The following is a 20960-nucleotide window of genomic DNA, read 5'->3' on the forward strand; positions in this document are numbered from 1 at the left end:
TCTTCATCCCCTCTCTCTGCTGCTTTTATGTGTTATCTTTTTGCATTACAATGTAAGTTCCTTCTGGGTAGGACTATCTTCTTGCTTATATTTGTATCCTTGGTTCTTAGCATAGTGACTGACATATAGTAATTCATTAATAAATAAATGTGTTGTCTTGTATTGCCTTGGTGAGAGTACATTTAATCTAACTGTCTTTATTTTACAGAGAATACACAGAAATTTAGAGGTAGTGTCAGAGCAGAATCTAAGTCACATTTTTCTTGACTCTCAGGCCAATACTTTTTTAGCTATATTGTTGAAATTCAGCCTGTCTCAAAGATAGGAATTTACTGGTTTATATAGCTCTTATGTAGAGCAGTGGTCCCTAGTTACATGACTCACAACAAGCAAGCCAAGCAGAATAGGGGGTCTCAATCAAAAGATTCTATACTCATATACTTCGATCCCAAGCTTACCATTACCACTACCATAGGCAGCTAAGTAGTGTATTAGATAGTCCTGGAACTAGTGTGAGATTCATATTGCAGAGAGGGATTCTAGCTGCAGAGAGGAGTTTAGGCTTCAGTTCAGAATTCCAGAGGGCCCCCCGAGAACTCTGAGAGAGGGGGCAATTAAAGGCAGTTGAAGCCCTGGGATTGAAGAGTAGTCAGGTCACTCTGCTTGCTGGGTCTTGGGTCCTGGGTTGCTCTTGGGGCTTGAGGCTTGAATCTGAGCAAAGCCATTTTACTTCCTAACTGCCAATCTGCTTTACCTGTGTTTGACATCCAACAACATCACAGTTTACCTCAGTTTAGTTATTTAGATATAGAGGAAGAATATTTATAGGGATAGAGAGCAGATTAGCTATTCAAGTTACTTTTCCCCTTTGTGGGGAAGGGCTGCTTGGACATGTCAGTTTGAGGGCTTCCCAGACCTTATCAATCCTTATTCCATCTCCCTTCCTTCCCATTCCCACCTATTATTAAACCTGTTATCAACTGGGAGCAATGCCTGGATATATAGTTTGGGGATATATTCACAATCTCCTCAAGTTGGGTTTCTCCTACCTTGTAGCCTTGGTATATATCCCATCCTTTGTATCTGTGAGCTTCTAAGAAATCAAGCTTCTCCAATACAATCCTGTGGGGAAATAATTTAGAGAAAGTTATCATCTTTAGGAGTTTAATCTTTCCTAACCTTCTGTCTGGGCCGAGAAGATATCTAGTCAGATTGCCCACCATATCCATATTGTAACTGACTTTCTAACTGCCTAGTGGGAGGGGGAAGGTGAAGTAGTACTTTGACAAGATCCTGCCCCTCCCTTCAGTCAAGCCCGTGTGTGTGTGTATGTGTGTGTGTGTCCCTCCAAAGACCAAAGGATCAGAGAGATTTGATAGCTACAGACCCCTGGCATCTTACAGCTTCCCAAATACAACACCAGGAAGACCTGAACTTAAATCCAACTTCAGACACTTACTAGCTATATGACGTTGGGTGAATCATATAACCTCTGTTTGCTTTAGTTTTGTAAAGTTGAAAAGACCTTGTATCCCCCAAACTCCCTTTCACCATACCCATAATTCCTTAAGCCTTTTCCTACTGGTTGTGGGTTTTGGTGGCAGTTTTGATATGGTTGTTGTGGGCGTGGTGACAGGGCTTTTTGGAGAGGAGGCAGCATGGTAAAGGGTGAGTTGGGACTCTTTCCCTATGCTTTTAATAAAATCCTTACAAATATCATACTTTGGAGGCATTGAATATTGATTTTAAAACTTACACTTTCCTCATGTGTACAACAAGGATAATAATAGCATCTACCTCCCAGGATTGTTTTAAGGATCAAATGAAATAATATTTATAAAGCGCTTAGCACAGTGCCCAATATATAGTAATTAAAATATAAAAATATTATTATTTATCATAGAATATATTGGAAGTAATAAACAGAGTGAAAGCACTAGAACTAAGAGAGGTTGGGAAAATTTTTTCAGCAAAAAATGGCGTTTTAGATGGGACTCATAGGAAGCAAGGAAGGTCAATAGTCAGAGAAGAAGAGGAAGAATATTTCTGGAATAGAAGACAGTCAGAGTAAATGTCTAGATCATTATTTATCATCATCATCATCATCATCACTATCATCACAATCACTATCACTCTTGAAAATTTTAAGTAAACAAGTGAGGGAAAATTTCCTATGGAAGTAAAAGGCCTTAGGCATAGAAGAAGCAGAGATATTCCCTATCCTACTTTACTGTGTCACATTATTTCATGTAAGTTTTTGAATTCTTCATATTTTTCATATGTAATTTGATAAGATTTTATCATGTTTATGTACTATAATTTATTCATCAAATATCTAATTGTTGAATATTATAATTTCATTCCTTTGACATTCCAAATAAGGCTGCTATATATATGTTTGTATGTATGTATACATGTATGTATGTACGTATGTATTTATCTATCTATCTATCTATCTATCTATCTATCTATCTATCTATCTATCTACCTTTTACCCCTTATGGCAACACTCATGATTACTTTAGTGATTCTTGTATTCTTCCACATCACTGAGCAGAACCCAACCAACTTACAATTCTTCTTGAGGTATATAGGCATACCTATTTCTCTACCATCCTCAGCATTGAGTTTCATGCTTTTTAGTTATTTCTCAGTTGTTTTAATTTGGTAACTTTATAATCAATGAAGCTGAGCTTTTATAGAAAGTTAATGTTTGCAGTATGTGAACCCTCTTTTGTAAAGTCTCTGTTTATGCGCTTTATTCATTTGTCCACTGTGGACTGAGTATTTTAGAATATTTTCATTAGTGCCATGTAGATATATGGTGTAAAATTTTTATCTTTAACAGAACACAATATAACCAAGATTTTAAAAAAATACCATATTGGGAAAAATATTTGCAGCAAATGAACAAGCCAGTCTATTTGCCATAAACATTTCTTCCCAATCTGTTATTTTTCTTTTTATCTGGTGAAGCTCAGGAGAATTTGCCTTGTCCCTGTATCTCTTTGAATTATTGTTTTCCCTTGAGACTGAATAGATGATTCAGTGAGAGACAGGCAAAACAATTTCTAATGATCCTGGCATAAGAGCATGATTGCTCCTCCCCTTCCTCCTTTGGGATTTCAGTCAGCTTTTCTTTGCATTGGATCAGAAGCCATCTAAAGATAAAAGGGCATTATCTTGCTGTCCGTTGTAGCAACCTCTTTTCACATACTTTCTTCCTTTTCCACTTTTTCAATTCAGAACTGTGAAAGAGAAATGTTATTGACCGGTGACTGTGGACTGCAGAGAGAGTTGAAGACACTATCATCATGGTCAACCAGAATCCCCAGTGTCACTGAGAAAACCTGGTATATAGCAGAGGCTAAAGGGAGAGTCAAGGCAGTCATGAGGATAAAAACAATTCAGATTTTCTAAGACTTCCAGCTAATGGTGACTTTTATTTGGCTAATGAGATAGAAAAGCTGATTTCCATTTTAAACGGTAAGTCAAGAGGAAGAGTGGAAGGTCCTTTCTATTGTCCACACTCCCTTTTTAGTCCATGACCCTGAGATAGGGAGTGAGCTCACCCTAATATTTCATTTCTATGAACCTTAGGTTTCTGTCTTTGGATTCCTCCCAAAGGAACTGTACCTGAGAGAGCAACAGAACCTAATCTTTTTGTAAATTTTAATCTCTGTACAATACACTATATGGTCCAAATTATACTGTCAATGAATGCAAGTAGAAGTCATTTGAGAGAGATAGGGTAGAGGTTATGATATAGGTACAAACAGAATTCATTATTTAAGAGAATTCCCCCCCCCCCATGATCCATTTTCTTCCCAGATTAAATTCACACCTGACTAGTTAGTGAGGGGTCAATTTAAGATATTTTAGCTCTGGATTTGGAAATGTATAGCATAGATTTTTATAGAGTGATCATACCTTTTATAGCTAGTGTGGATAATGGAGACCATTAGGAAAGGGCTATCATGTACATGCATTAGAGAGCAAATGACAAGTTTAGTGGCACAAGGTGGATAGTTCAGTTATTTTATTCCTTTACATGATAATTAGTATGGTGACAAAATATCTTTCTGTAGACTTAAGCAATGTAGTTATGAAGTGTTAATTAAATAATTTTCAAGAGTTTCTTAAATAATGAATTCTTTCTCCAATTTTTGCTGTCAATGGGCTTCTTTAGCATCACTCTTCAGTGTATATTTGGTTCAATCTGTTCCATGGATCTCTCTCTTTCTGTGTCTGTCTCTTTTTCTCTCTCCAGTATCAGATATTGAAGATAATTTTTTTACACAAAATACTTTATAACACTGGTTTTTAATTTGGAATTCTATTAACATTTAAAATATATGGAAAAAGACTTGTACAAAAATATTTATAGCCGGGCTCTTTGTGGTGGCAAAAAATTGGAAAATAAGAGAATGTCCTTCGATTGGGGAATGGCTGAACAAATTGTGGTATCTGTTGGTGATGGAATATTATTGTGCTCAAAGGAATGAAGAACTGGAGGAATTCCATGTGAACTGGAATGACCTCCAGGAATTGATGCAGAGTGAAAGGAGCAGATACAGGAGAACATTTACATGGAGACCGATACACTGTGGTACAATTGAACATAATGGACTTTTATACTAGCAGCAGTGCAAGAATCCAGAGCAAAGCTGAGGGACTTATAAAAAGAAAACCAGCCACATTCAGAGGAAGAACTGGGAGAAGAAACACAGAAGAAAAACAACTGCTTGAACACATGGGCTGTTGGGAATATTATTGGGGATGTAGACACTAAATGATAACTCTAGTCTAACTATCAATAATATGGAATTAGGTCTTGATCAATGATATGTGTAAAACCCAGTGGAATTGTGTGTTGATTAAGGGGGATTTAGGGGGATTGGGGGAGAGGGGAAAGAACATGAAATATGTAACTAGGAGAAAATATTCAAAATAAAATAATTTCAATAAAAATAAAAATATATTTTGATTACTTCATTCCAGTATTAGTATTCTTCATATTCTTATGAATTTTGTCTTATGCATTTAAAATATTATTCTTTGAAGGTGTCTATAGATTTCTTCAGACTACAAAAAGGGTCCAAGATATAAAAAAGGATGAAAATATATGCTTCATAACATGTTTTAAATCTGGGAGAACAAGACCATCCTCAACCACTGTTTCTTTTTTCAAATTATCCATTGTTTGTTATTATATATATATATATATATGCTACTATTTTTCCATTTTGTGAAGTAACCCATTGTTATTTTATTAGTAATACATGAAGTTTGTGGCATATAAATGTAAATGGAATACTACTGTGCCATAAGAAATAACTAGCAGCTTAATTAGAAAAAATAGAAAGACCTGCATGAAATTATGAAGAATAAAATGGGCAGAACCAAGAGACTTTTTTAGTGTGGGAGGGTAGAGAAGGAAAAAGAGAGATAACTGGGATTTTAATATAACAAAAATACATAAATTAAAAACCTACACACTAATTATGAAACTTTTCCTCTTAATAAAACCATATTGACTTCTTGACCACTATCACATTTTCCTATACTTATTTATCTTCTTTGTTTATTTCACAATATATTTTATAATTAGATTCATAAAGATGTAATTTGTTTCTAGTTAAATAAATTCTCTATGTTTCTATAAACAGATTTTCTATTTTTTCTATTTATTTGTTTTTATTGATATTATATAAAATGGAAATAATTTCTAGTTTTATTTTATAGCCTGAAAACTTGCTAAATTCAATTATTATCTTAATTTATTTGTTGTTTCCAAACCTAATGGAATTTTTAGGTCATTAATTAATGTGGCAATACTTTAAGGATCAATTTTAACACTGGTGTGCACATTCCCTCATCTAATGCAGTCCTTAATTCTTTTCAAACATTCTTTAAGAAAGACTAGGACCAAACAATTCACCCAGAGGTTAATTTGGTCATGGACTTTTATGACTTTATCTAGACTGGCCCTTGAGTAACTGGGCCTTTACTTAAAATGTTTCTATCTTAGTAGGAAGAACTTGGGACCACATTCTACTGAATTATTCTCCAAGATCCCTTACATATTACTTTAGGACCTCAAAGTACACCATTAGTAGAGGAAAAAATCATGTAATTTGCAAATAATGCTATTTTATGATGTTTATTTTCCACATTAATCTTAAAATTTTATTTTTATATGTTTTATTGTCATTGCTAATAATACATCAAATAGAAATGCTGAAAATGAACACTATTATACTTTAAAAATAATTGGCTTTAGTGGGAATGCTCTTAAGGTTGTTTCTGGACTTGAAGGAGAAACTTTCTATAGTTTTGAGAAGGAAAGTCCTCTTATTCCTATATCTTTTTCTGGAGAGGTGCTAGATATGGGTTTTAGGTTAGGTTCAAATGCCTCCTCTGACACTTAATATGTGTGTGACCATGAACAATTCACTTAAGGATTTTTAGTCTCCATCTTCACATCTACAGAATGAGGATACTAATTCCAATAATATGCAACTTTCAGAATTATTGGGAGGCCCCATTTCACATGTTACAAAATGTATGAAGAAGTCAGAAATGCACTATGCAAATACCAGTTTTTTTAAGAGTATCTTTTTAAAAGTCATAAATGAAAGCTGGATTTTATTGAATGTTTTTAAATTAAAAATTAATTTAATTTAATTTATTGTTATTGAATGTGGCATATATACCCTTTTATAAAGAGGTGGCCTGATAAACTTGAACTCTCTGATAGAATATAGCTGCCATTGTCCAAACTTAAAGCTTCTTCTTTCTCCCACCTACTTTCTTGATTCTGGTGCCCTTGTGATTTCATAGGCATAAAGGAACTTTCTATAAAGAAACTCTTTCCACTAATACTAGTGTGAAATTCAACTGCAAATCATAGTCTTAAATAAATGAGAAATAAAGTAATTTGTCCATGATCACAGAACCAGTATGTATTAGAAACAAAATTTGAGCCTAAGTTCTCTGTTTCTAGTGGTAGTCCTCACTCTACTATGACCTATTTTCTTTTATGACCTTTAAAAGTTATAATTCTAAAGCTCTATATTAATTTTTGTTTCTATAAACAGGTTTTATTTTTGTGTGATATTTATTTCTTTTTATTGATACGTAAAATGCAAATAATTTCTAATTTTATAGCCTGAAAATTTACTAAATTAATTAATTATCTCAATAAATTTAGTTGTTGTATTCAAACCTAATGGAGTTTCTAGGACATTAATTATATGTTAGTGCTTCAAGAACCCATTTTACCATTGGTGTGCATATTCTCTCACCCAATGCAACCTTACTTTTTTTAAAACTTAACAAATATTCTTCAAGAATTACTAAGACAAACAATTTATCCAGAGATTAATACATTGATTTAGAAAATAATTTTCACACAGAATGGGGAATGCTATGTCTAAAGAACAATTTTTATGAAAACTAATTTAGGATTTTAATATTTGATTCATTTCAATAAATACTTATTAAGTGGCTGCTCTGTGCCAGGCACTGTGCTAAGCACTGGATAGACAAGTAAGAAAAAGAAGACAGTTCCTGCCTTCAAGAAACTTATAATCTAATAAAAGAAGACAACAAACAAAAAGAAACTAGAAAACATGACTCTTGGAGGTGGGAGGAGAGATACCTGGAGGAAGCTAACATGGAGGTATCTTGTGCTTTTATTTGGTGGTGTTCAAACCAAGCTGAACTGCGGATTGAAAGTGGAGAAAGAACTAGCAAGTCCAAATCCTGTCCTCCATAAAGAAAAGCATGGAGAGGAGTTTAGTGTTCTAATCTTCAATCCTCCAATTGGACAATAGAGGAGGCTGAGGAAATTAGAAGGTGGTGATTATACAAGGCTGAATTAAACAGTATGAGGGGAATTCAAATGATCATCTTGTCCTAGATGGGGTATCTTGTTCTGTGAAGTTCAGACCAAGCAGAGTTGCAGATGGAAAGGCTGCAAGAATAAATCGACATTGTGACATAGAATCCAAAATAAGCTAATAGTATGCTATTATAAAGAACAAGGAAAACCATAGGTCCATTGTAGTCTTTTTTGGGTATAACTGGAGAAATTGTTCAGTTCTGGGTAGTAGATTTTATGACAACCAGGATGGTGAAGGAACTAAATGTATGCCATGTGAGAATTGATTGAAAGAACTGGCAACATTTTGTCTGGAGAAGAAAAGACTTAGATGGGAAATAGTAGCAAGCTGCCTTTAAGTAGTTGAAGAGTGGTCTTGGCAAAGAAAGATAAGTTTTGTTGTGCTTGATCCCAGAAGGTTAAAAGTAGGAGAAATGGGGAGAAACTATCAAACATCAAATCTGTCTTGATGTAAGGAGAACCTTTATGATAATCAAAGCCATCCAAAGTAGACTGCATTATTTCTGGAGCTGTTAACTTCTCTCTCATTAGAAGTTTGTAGGCAAGTACTGCATGATTATATATGCTGAGGATATGTAATAAAGAATTTTGGGGAAGTTATGGGTTGGCTCAAAGACTACTGAGGTTTCTTCAGCTCTCAGTTTCTGGGATTCTTATGGTAATATTAGCTTTTCTATTGTGCCTTTAACTACCAAATTATTTGGTGCCTATGAATTAGATATTGTTATATGTTCCTTATTTATAATTCCTTTCAATATCATATAATATCTTTCTCTCTTGCAATGTTTTCTGGTGTACACATAGTTGCAGGATATATGTTAGAGTAACCTTTGAATTTTAACGATTGCCTTTTGTACAAAATGAGTTTCCTGTAAGCAGAATCTAGATAAATTTTCTTTTCTAATTCATTCCATAACTCTTTTTAATGAGGAAATTGACTTTATTTGTAATTATAATATGCCTTAAATTTAATATGTTTTCTGGGCACTTTTATGTTGTCCATTTTTGTTTTTAAACAAAGGGAATGTTATCATTGGGATATTGTTATAGGGAATGTAATCAATTTTATTTTTATATAACTTTTTTATTGCTAAAACTAATTGGCAAACCAAACAATATGTATCTTTAAAGAATTGCAAATCTGTGTAATTCTCTGTAGGCTGTCATTTTATTTTTGGTTAAAGATGGGAGGAATTTTTTTAGATCATTGGCTATTTCTTTCTTTTCCCTCCCCACTCCATCTCTGTCTCTGTCTTTGTCTCTCTCTTTTCAGCTTTTAATCATTTCTCATATATTATCCTTAATATATTTTAATTCTTCAAAATCACAATATACATTAAAGCAAAACCTAACTTGATTATCTTTATTTTATGAAAATATAGACTAAACAGCATATATTCATGAAAGAGGACAGATTTCCTTCATTGTAACTGTTTTATAGGATAGCTATCTTGGTGCCTTTATAAAGGACTGCACAGGAGCATCTGGTTAACTTGATTAGTTTAAGGATGTTGTAGGCACTCTCGATTTCAAGGAAATGACTGACTTTTAGGTAGTGGTGGAATTTTCCCATGGGCTGTATTATCTCAGTTTTGGAGGTATTTATTTTTCCTAGGCTGTTTCAATTCAGGGCTACCCCTATGTACTGATCTAGAAAAGAAGACAGGCAGGTCAACTATAGTTAGTTGATAGGGGGAACATCCAGAGAAATATGACCACAAAACAGGAAACAAGCCTGAGAAAAGAGAACAGAAAAAAAAAAGGCTTGGGAACTTGTAAAGGGGTAATATTTGTCCTTTAGCATACAATGCATTAGTGCCCTCCAGTGGTGGAATGTTAAGGTTCCTTGCCCATCTCTACAGCAGAAATGGTAGGATTTTTCAGTTCATTAACCTAAGAGGAAGCCTGACATAATGGTTAGTGGAGTGACTTTGTGGGTAGAAAGATTGGAGTTCAAATCCTGCCTGAAACATTTATTAGTTCTTTGACCCTGGGCAAATCACATGGTCTCTTTGTGCTTCAGGGCTCTTATTTTTTAAATTAAGGAAGAATGGGAATTCGACCAAGAAGAGGAGTTGATAAAGGCAACTTCATTCATTCATTTTCTTTTAAAAATTTTTCTTTCTAAACTAAATGCCAAAAAAGAATAAAACATAGCAGTTAAAATAGATGAAATAGAAAATAATTATTATAAAATATATAAAAATTCTGCTATTAGCAGAACAGAAAAAGATAAAAATGAAATTGTTGATTTCTATAACATACAACTTAATTTTCTTTAAAGTCTATGAGTTCAGCCTGTATCTTTTAAAGCTTCTTGTTTATCTGTGCTTCTTTCAGAATGCAATTATGTTATTTTCTCTTCATTTTTAAATGAAATGCCTCAATGGCCTTCTTTTCTTTCTCTCTTTTTCTCTCTTTCTTTCTATCCCTTTTCTATCCCAAGTCACCCTTCAAACCAGGGGTCTGCAACTTTTTTGGCCGTGAGAGCCATAAACGCCACATTTTTGAAAATGTAATTCCGTGAGAGGCATACAATATGTTTAACACTGAATACAAGTAAATATTTGCATTTTATGTAAAAACAACACTTTTAAAGTACAATAAATCTCTGAACTATTTTCAATAATGTTATTACGTGCTAACCAATGATGAATAAAGTACATTAATGTGACTTCTGGTGCTACATGGTTTTTCTGATTATTAATAAAAATTATTCTGATTGTTAATCAAAAAACAAGACTTAATGGGGCACTATAGTACTGATATAACTGCACACATACATATAAAACTCCTTTACACTAAGAAAATTGCTGAAATAAAGAGAGAAAAATTCACGGAAAAATACTTTTTCCTCTCCCTCTCTCAAGTCAGGCAACAGGAGAAGAAAAAGCTGCCGGCCTGCTGGTTAAGCCATTTGGCCACATAAATTAAATAAGAGATCAGGAGATTACAGAAAATAACATGACTTGTGTGCAGGTATTAGTAAGTAGTGGGGGAATAGGATACCTTTTCATGGAAAACTGGCCAGGACACATCACACACATTTCCTGGTATTTTATCAGTGCTGCCTACTCAATCATTCTGTATCAAATGAAACAACTACTGGGGAGAAATGCTTCTCACTAATGAAGCATATGTAAAGATGTAATCTGACTATAGTTCTCCTTTAAGAGCAGGTAGAAAAGTTAAAAACAATAACAATCCCACAAATAGGGAGTGCAGACCCCATGAATGCACTGAGATAAAGCCAAGTAAATCAGAGGCAGAGGGGTAGAGAATGTAGACAAAAGTGATCAATCACTATACAGAACCCCAAGATGTCAGTAACAGGTGTGGAAAGAGTAAAAGGAGGGCAGAAGGAGGAACACACAGCACACCTACCAAGCCTAACTAAGGACCAGGATTTGTCTCGCGTGGCAATATCAATGAAGGGAGCTTCTATCTTAGAAGATAGTGGCGGTACTGAAAGGATTACGTGACGTATCACGTGATGCACAATGTCATGCGTGAACTGTTAGTTACTGTGCCATGGTTGACTTTATGGCTCCTGCAGAAAGAGCCAGATCTGGCCCTCAAAAGAGCCAGATATGGATCGAGAGCCATACGTTGCTGAACCCTGCTTCAAACCCTCATTTGGGAAAAAAATAAGGTAAAACAAAAACCTTATTCATGGAAAACAAATTTTCACATTGATTGAGTCATTAAAATTATATCCTATTATGATTTTTTAATCCATATACCTGTTGTCAAGAGGTGGGTAAGATGCTCCATTTTCCTGTTGCTGGAATGATGGTTTCTCATTATATTGATCGGAGTCTTTTAAGTTGATTGCTTTTATATACATTGTTGTTTTGGTTCTGTTCGTTTCATTCTCTATCAGTTCAAATAGGCTTTCCTAGGTTACTCTGAAACCATCCATTTCATCATTTCTTGCATTATAATAATTTTCCATTATGAATAACTATAATTTTTTAGCAATTCCCATTTGATAGGCATTCCATTATTTTCTAGATTTTTTTTTGGTACTACAAAAAAAAGTTCTCTTATAAATATTTATTGTACATATGTATTCATTTTCTCTGTTCTTTATCTCTTTGAAATATAGGCCTAATAGAGTATAGTGGTAGTGGGATATGGACAGTTTACTGATTCTTTTGGCATACTTCCAATTTACTTTTAAGAATTGCTGGTTTGCTCCTGTCTCCTTCCTTGTATGGGGCCTTTGGATCACCACACTTCTGATACCACTGCTCTACTGCTGTGTCCTGTCTTGGATGGCATTTTAATTGTTTGTACCATTGCTCTGTGGTGTGTTAGTTAAAAACACCTGGGGTTCTATTTGGAAGGATTGAACCTCAATATAGTGTTTGACAAACTTCTGTGGACCTGTGGGGGTCCTTAAAACTACATTTCCCGTGGTCCAACGGGTTTCATGGGTTTCCTGTTTTGGATGATGTATTAAAGGTGAGGGAGTGTTTTAAGTAGGGGGGAGTGACTTGGAACTTCCTCTTTAGTTACCTGAGATCAAGGAGAGAGGAAGGTAAATGGCTGAGGTGAGGCTGGAAGAGGTTTTTCTTACAGGCTCGTGTTCAGTTTATCTCTATCAGCATGGCTTTTATTAAAATACTATTCTTCCTTTTGATCTCAACCATCATCATTTTTAATCATAACAGTGGGTAGCCTCAGGCAAAACTCTTTAGACACCCCTACACTGGGAATTACTACAATCCTGTTGATCAAACTGTTTTTCCACTTTTTCCTACCCCAGCTTATGTCCTTTCCATATTACCACAGGGTCCTGGAAATTTTTTTGCATGTTCTTCTACTGGATGGAGAGATTTATAGTTGGTTCTTCTTGGTTTTCTTTATTAGTTTTGGTATACTTTAAATATTTACTGTATGATCTTTGTGGAGGAATACTGGATGTTTATGAGAGATCTTGGCTCATTTAGTTCCTAACAAACTGCCATTTATACACAATTACTTCTTTTACTTCCCTAATAGTATAACAAGTTGCACTGTGCTCTGTAATGTGGATTTATAGATTATATTACCCAGATATAACTAAACTAAACCTCAGAATATGGACATGTACTTTAAAAGATTCCAATAAAGAAATCTGAAGTTGAAGATAATACTAGAAATAGAAACCTATGTGAACAATAAGAAAATGGCAGACCCCTGTTCTATTTCTGGTGCAAGCTCTTTGTCGGCTACCTTACCAGATAAAAACAATGATGATCTAATCAGCTCTGACAAGAAATTGTTCTAACAATTTCAACATTTTCCTGAAGATTATTTGAAACATGGGCTTAAATCCACTATCATTAACAATGAACCTTGCCCTTAGTGGATATTGTGGGAAGAGATATTATCTGATACTAGCACAAATCCATTATAATTTGTAAGACATTGCAAAACTAAGCTTTGGTTAACAAAAATGCTGTGTATGCCAAACAATAAAGCTTTCATAATTGTATACTTTAGAAATTGAATTTTCTAAGCTGCTTACTTTTTTTTCTAAACAGTTTTAGTTGTTTACAAAACAATTTGTTGTAAATCTAAAATTTCAACTCCAAATATTTTGTAAGAACAACTGGTTGATGCGAAGGCAGATGGAAATTTACTAGCCAAATTTCAAAAAAACCCTTTGCTTAATTATTGGATAGGATAGAAAAATCAATATAATGATTTAGCAAATGTAGCCAATGATGTACTTCTTCCATTTAGAGTGATATATTTTTGTGAGATATCTTTTTCAGACATGGGAAGCTATTTAAACTTTATATAAAAATAAATGGCACTTAGAACTTTTAAATAGCAGTATAATGAAGTGTAAAACTAAATAAAAAAAAAAACAAAACATTCAGGGGGACAGCTGGGTAGCTCAGTGGATTGAGAGCCAGGCCTAGAGATGGGAGGTCCTAGGTTCAAATCTTGCCTCAGACACTTCCCAGCTGTGTGACCCTGAGCAAGTCACTTCACCCCCATTGCCTACCCTTATCACTCTTCTGGCTTGGAGCCAATACTCAGTATTGACTCCAAGATGGAAGGTAAGGGTTTTAAAAAACAAAACAAATAAAACCATTCAATCATATTATTTCAATGAAAATATTTTAATAATACTATCTTGGTGAGAATAAAAGATTTTTATACTATCAGCAAAATAAAACTTATTTAAAATGTTTTCATCTCCATGTCTTCCTTTAAAATATTTTTAATGTATTTTATAATACACATTATAAATAGGTATATGTGTATGTAATCAGGAAATGTATTAAATTTTATCTTGTTCTTGTTCCCTGAACAACTAACTCCATCTAGTTACTATAGTAAATTTATAAATAGCCAATATAAAGGGGCAATAGCAGAATATAAGATTATAAAGAGGAACTTGGAAATCACATATAAACTGTCCAAAAGAACAAAGAAATACAATTTACAAATTATATCATATATAAACCAAAATTCTTATCCTGACAATGTGTGCTGAGGAAGGGGAATCCATCTAGGTACCACCGTCAAAGTCTTATGATATGTAAGGTTTTATGATACATATTAGATATTATGATATATACATTTCAGCTAAATTCTAGACCTGCAACTCTCCAGAGCAGCAGAACATCAAAAAGTTGCTGATAACTTTGAGACAAGGTCTTTGAAGTTTAACAAATAACTTGGAGGTGATTTGGATATGTTACTGAACTAACTAAAGATGGCATAGACAAGAACTGGTTTGTTTTCCCCAAAAACTATACAAATGAGACCTTAACTCTTGCCCCTGAGCTATCTTTCTTCTTTTCAGGTCCAAGCTGCCTAGTGCTCCCAACTCTAATCCCTGATGACATGGGTGATATTCTCTGCCTCTTCTCTTTCTCTGTACTCTTCCTCATGTTGCTTATTTTCCTTCACCATTACATCCTTCATAGCCAAGCCATCTTCCTCTGAACCCACTGCTGCCACTTATCTTGGTACTCTCTGTGGCTTTTAAAGTGTGGTTTCTGCCCTATTTCCTACTGTCAATCATGATATTCCCCAGTACTTACTGGGTGAGTAAAGTGGGGAAGCAGTTCCCTGGGCACTCAGTGGAGGGAGGGGCACAGAATGTGATCTCTGGGGAGGGGAGGGCATGGGCATGGCACTTAGTCTGGGGCATTCCATTTCTAAAAGGTTCCCCATCACTGCTCTAGAGTTGAGACTTTAATTGGAATTTCTACTTCAATTATGTAGAAGATCTCTTTATGCAATATTGAATGAGGGAATATGAGTATTGGGTTCAATAGTGCTCCTCTTTCCCCTGACCCTGCCATTAATTAGAAGAGATTGTTGAGATCATCTAAAGTTTAACTTGTACTTCAGTAATACTTATTATCTATCTTTCTAATCTCTAGAGTAATTTAATCTACCCCTTCATTTTATAGATGAGGACATGAAGGAAAAAAGAGGTTAAGTAACTTGCCCAGGGTCACATAATTAGGATCTGGGGAGAGAACTGAACTCAGATCTTCATGAGAATTTGAGCACTTTTCCCACTACATCATGATGCCTTTATAGGTTCTACTGGATGACTTACAGTGAAGGGGAACCTAATATATCTCAAGGCAGCCAGCACCACCTATGGACTAGGGTAGGATTTAAATGTGAGAAGGAGAGTGGGGTGCTGGGAATAATAGTTTTAGGATACAGAAATTCTAATTACACACTAGTAAATGTCTATGACTAAGTATGTTAAGAGACAAGACCTGGTCTCCATTCAAGAGAAATCCCTTTACTAGATGGCATATAACAAGCAAGAATTCAGTTGTTTGCAATGTGGAGAATGCTTCCCAATTCCATTTTTTGGTTGAAGTTCCTGAAATTTTGCATGCTAGTCTTCAAATCCCCAAAGGAAACTACATGAAAATGGAGTGGCAATCCCCTACTAGAAAAGAGATAGCCAGGCTGAGCATTAGGAGATCTAAATCTATTTCTGTTCAACCACATTTGACCTCCATCAAGGCAGAATAACTACCTCAAACCTTATCTATGTAAGGATAATCTTTGGCCTTCATCTCTGAAACCTGCCTGCCTCTCTAGAGTCTGGCAGTAGATTAGATAACACTGGCAAAACGGCTTCTAACTGCTATGATATCAGGATACCCTTTACTCCCCACTTAGAATAATCCTGGAAATCATTCCATAATAGCTGCTATTAAAGTATCTTAATATGACCATTCCTAATGAAAGGTATGAAGTGTCAGCTGAAGATTATAATGAGCAATTAGTTTGGGAAGGGAAGGTGGAGGATGTGGGAGGTAGACAGGAAAGGAAAATGTACAAAGGGAAACATTAAACCATTCTTCTTTTTTTTTTTTAAACAAACTCTTGGAATAGACATGACCATATTTAACGTTCTATCTCTTTCTTTATTGTTGTCTTTCTGTCTGGGCCTCTTTTTTTCTCTATTGATTGTTTTATTGAAATTTAAAATTGTTTTATTCAAGTTTGTTTTAAACAAGATACTTCAGTGAATGGACTCTTCCCTAGGAATGATTAAATTCATGGGTCTATAGGGCCTAAAGGCTGATTCTAACAGGGTCCAAGATCAGGTAAAACTGAGTAATAACACCAAACCTTTGACATGTTAAGGGAGTTATCAGAGATGGTGGTGTTGAGTAGGGTATGGGCCAATGAAGTGGAATTCTGCAAAGAAGGGTGGTTTCATTCTTGAATTTCTTGGGGTATAATTCTAATGGTCACCTAATAGTCATTCTAAAGGTCCACACAAGCCAAACTCACTGCAAATCCTTACATAAATTACTCCATTTTCTGACTCAGATAATTTTGACAGGTTCTTCCCATTCCTAGAACTTTTTTTCCTTTCTTATCTCTGTCTCTTGGGGTGTCTGTCTTCTATCCAAGTCACTGTTGCAGTCCCACTTTAAAAAAAAAACTTTTCTAGTCCTTCATAACATTAGTGCCTTCCCTTTGAAACTATCTTCTAGTTTTTTCCCAAATATATTTTGTTTGTACATAGTTCTTTGCTTGTCATCTCCTCTATTAGATTGTGAGCTCTTTGAAGACAGAGACTACTTTTGTCTTTATTTGTATCTCTAACAATTAGCAAAGTGCTTGGTATATGACAATCAATAAATAAATGTTTTTTGTCTATATATCCATATGTGGTTATTGTTGGGTTGACTTCTTGGAGCCATATTTTAATAGACAAATTTAATAGTCAAATTTTAGTGAGTTCAGAGGAAAGGAAACCAATATGATGAGGAATCTGGAATTAAAGTCATATGAGAATCAGTTGAAGGACCTAGAGTTGTTTAGCCTGAAGATATTAAAAAGCAGATCATCAGAGCTAACCTTGACAACTCATTTCAGGTGTACTAGCTGCCATTATTCTTCCCCATATATAATTTAACTGATTTAATATGAATTTATATACTTCTTGCTTCATCTCATGGGAAAGTGAAAATAGCTGATTATAATACTCTGTAAATGGACTATGTAAATTTCACTAGAGGAGCATCATAGGTGTGCTCTCTTTATGAAAAACTAGGTATACAAAATTGAAGTAAAAAATGTACTGAGTGCTCCCTCAAATTTGAAGCTGTGCTTACAAAATAGTTTAAGAATTTTTTCAGTATACATACACACCCTGCATCAAGGTATTTATCTGTCTGTTTTGTACATTATTGTTTACATGTCTTCCTCATTAGATTGTGGCATATCGTAGAAACTTAATATATGCTTGTCAACTTGACAGTACCATTAAGGATAGATCACCCTAATTTTCTTGCATTAAAGAGTAGGAATTTGGTTAAAATTTTAGGCATTTGAAAATAATATCTTATGTACCATTGATTTTTTCCTATCTTAAATATTTTGAAAATTTAGTTCAGCAAACTTTTATTGGTCAACCCAACTGGATATATGCTAACACTTATTAATGTAAATAGTAGTTGTAGTATATAAAATATTGGAATAAGGATGATACTTGGTTTGTCTCATCCATCTTCCCCAGTCCATCTAGCAGGAGGTTGTAGTAAGTTGACCAAGGTTTAGACATGTCATTCCTTTCCTTGCCAAGGTTCAGTGGCTCCCTATTACTTCTAGGATAAAATAGAAACCCATCCATTTGGAATTTCTAGCCCTTCACAGTCTGGCTCCTGTTTATCTTTCCAAGATCAATTATATATTATCCTTTCTCAATCCCACTAAATTTCAGTCAAGCATTATAACTTGCTGTTTCTCATTCATTGTATTTCTCCACCATCCTGCGCCTTCATACAGATTTCACTCCATGCTTGGAATGCCCTTTCCTGCTTTCTTTAGTTGCTAGTTTTTCCTCTTTGAAATTACTTTGCATTTCCTATTTTCTTATCTCTGTATATGTTGCTCTCCTTGTTCCTGCCTCAGTAGAACAGAAGCTCCTTCTGCACAGGGATCGTTCTATGTTTGGCTTTGTGTTCTCAATGTCCAGCACAGTGTCTGGTGCTGAAGAAATACTTCATAATGTTTGTTGAAATGAATCCAACTGAAGCTGTATATGATTTTGTTTTTCTTTGTATAGTAAAGATCAAGGGAAATACTGCACCAAGCTATGGAACAGGGGTAAGCAGGAAAGAACTAGAGATAGATTAGTACAGACAGTGGATTTTATCTTTTCCTAGATTAAATTTCCTATAGAATTGTCTTCATTTTTACAAAATCCCTTAAATTCTTTAACTTTTCAATCAACAGTCATCTACACTTAAATTAAATTTGTATAGATTCAAGAATTTGATGAGCAGATATTGAAGGATAACAGGCTTCTCACATACTTACAACACAACACCCCACACAATAATAAAAACATCAAAGACAGACATATTGCTACAAAACTGATCAAATAAAAATCAACCAAAATTTAAAAAGAAACAAAGGAAAGAGTGTTGATATAATATTTTGGACTCTAGAGAAATTAAAACAATTAGAGAATCAGATGCAATTAAGAAGGAAACTGAAACCTTTTAAAACATCCCAAGAAATTTCTGTAAATAGATACATTAAGAAATTAAGCAGAGATTTAAAATGAAAAGGAAATTGTGAGAACTAACAAGAGGAGAATTTTAAGAAAAAATGGAAAATTCATGTTTTTTTCCATAATAATTTAAAAATAATAACAAGAGTAAATAATTAAGGAAATGATTTATATGAAATATGCAATATAATGACAAATAACAACATAAAATCAATGGATTTGCTCTAAAGGGAAATGGAATTATACACAATGCAGAAGTATGAGAAATAGAGGATAAAAAAATCACTGAATTATCTGAAGTAATAGAAAACACATGGATTCAATTTACAGAACAAGAGGAATGATTATGATACAGTATTGTCAGAATTGCTGACAGTATATTTTATATTTAGTAAAATCATCAGAGTAAATTCCCTAGAACTATGGAACAATTGGAAAGAATATAATACAATAAAAAGAAAGAATTCACAAGACTCTAATAAGGAAACCCCCCCACACACACACACACAATTTTACATGTCTAGATAAAACATAGCTAAATCTCAACTGTACAATTAGGAAGAAAGAATACTGGAATCTACCTAAAGTAATGAATGTCACAAGTAATGAGTAAATCACTTTCTGAGGACTGATAATTAGGTACACAGTGGGAGGACTTTCCAAGGAAGAAAAGGGAGGACTAAATTGCTTGAAATATTGAAGTGCAAAGTTAAGAAGCATGTGAATTTGAACACAGAATTATCTGTTCAGGGGAAACAATTAACATGCTTTTTTGAAAAGAGATAAAAGTTTGAGAAAGAAAGAGCTTTTACATTTTAAAGGGATTCATATCCTATTAAAGGGATGCCTTTGAAAACAGACAAATCTCTTAGCCAAAAAAGATTTTCCAAACAAACAATCTAAAACAATTACTAATAAAATGAGAAAACCCTCAGATTATTGTTTTGGATGAATATAATTAGTGGTTTTTATAAAGAGAAATAGGGAAAAATAATAGGGGAAAGGTAAGAAAGAAGTTCAAGGAAGACCAAAAGCAAAGGTTTTATTTTTGGTAAAGGCAAATTCAAATTGAAATTACCTACAAGATAATTAATTTAAAAAACACCTTTCTTTATAATGGCTCTTTTTAGTTTCATAATATAAATAATATGAATTAGTGAGCATATATTTTTATTTAGATGCTCAAAATAATTATAGAACATAGTGGAATAACAAAAGTAATATCTATCTTGACCATTTCATATTTATAAAAGAAATAGAAATATTGATTCATACCTGTACTCATTTAATATAATGCATATCATTAAGAGAAAATAAATAATAATAACTAATATTTAAATGCTTTATGTTTTGCTGAGTCATTTATATCGGTAAATCAGTTAACAAGCATTTTCTATGTGTCAGACACTGAGCTAAGAAGTAGTAAAGGAAAGAAAACAAAAAGATAATCTCTACTTCAAAGGAGCAGGTAGTCTGATGGGGGAGGCAACATCCGAATTACTTACAAACAAGTTACCCAAAGGATCAACTGGAAATATCTAAAAGGAAGGCACTAGAAGTAAGAGGAGAAGGGTTGAGAAAGCCCTCCTTTAGAAGGTGGGATTTTAGCTGAGCTTAAATGGAAGCTAGGGAATCCAGGAGACAGAGATAAGGAGTGACAACATTCCAAGCATGAAGGACAGCCATTTTGGTTATTCATCTTTAAAAAAGGACATCATTTTTCACTGTTTCTCTTGATTATTTCTTCATTTTTAAAGCTTTTCAGCTTACACGTGCTTTCCTTTTTACCTCATCATTGCTTTTTGGTTGACCTTCAACTTTAATTCTTTAAGTAATGTAGTAAAATATAATTTGTAACCTTAAATTTCACTGGAAGAATGCTACTATAAAAGACATGGTCTTTTTTCCCTTCTGGGATATACCTATAGTGGTTAAAGAGATGTAAAATTTCCCCAAGGTATTCTTGCCTTCTCTATTTTTATTCAATTCTGGATGCCACTCATTGTATATTTCCAGCTTTTGTACAAGTATGCATTGCAG

Source organism: Gracilinanus agilis, chromosome 1 (assembly GCF_016433145.1).
Source record: "Gracilinanus agilis isolate LMUSP501 chromosome 1, AgileGrace, whole genome shotgun sequence".
In the NCBI taxonomy this organism is placed as follows: Eukaryota; Metazoa; Chordata; class Mammalia; order Didelphimorphia; family Didelphidae; genus Gracilinanus; species Gracilinanus agilis.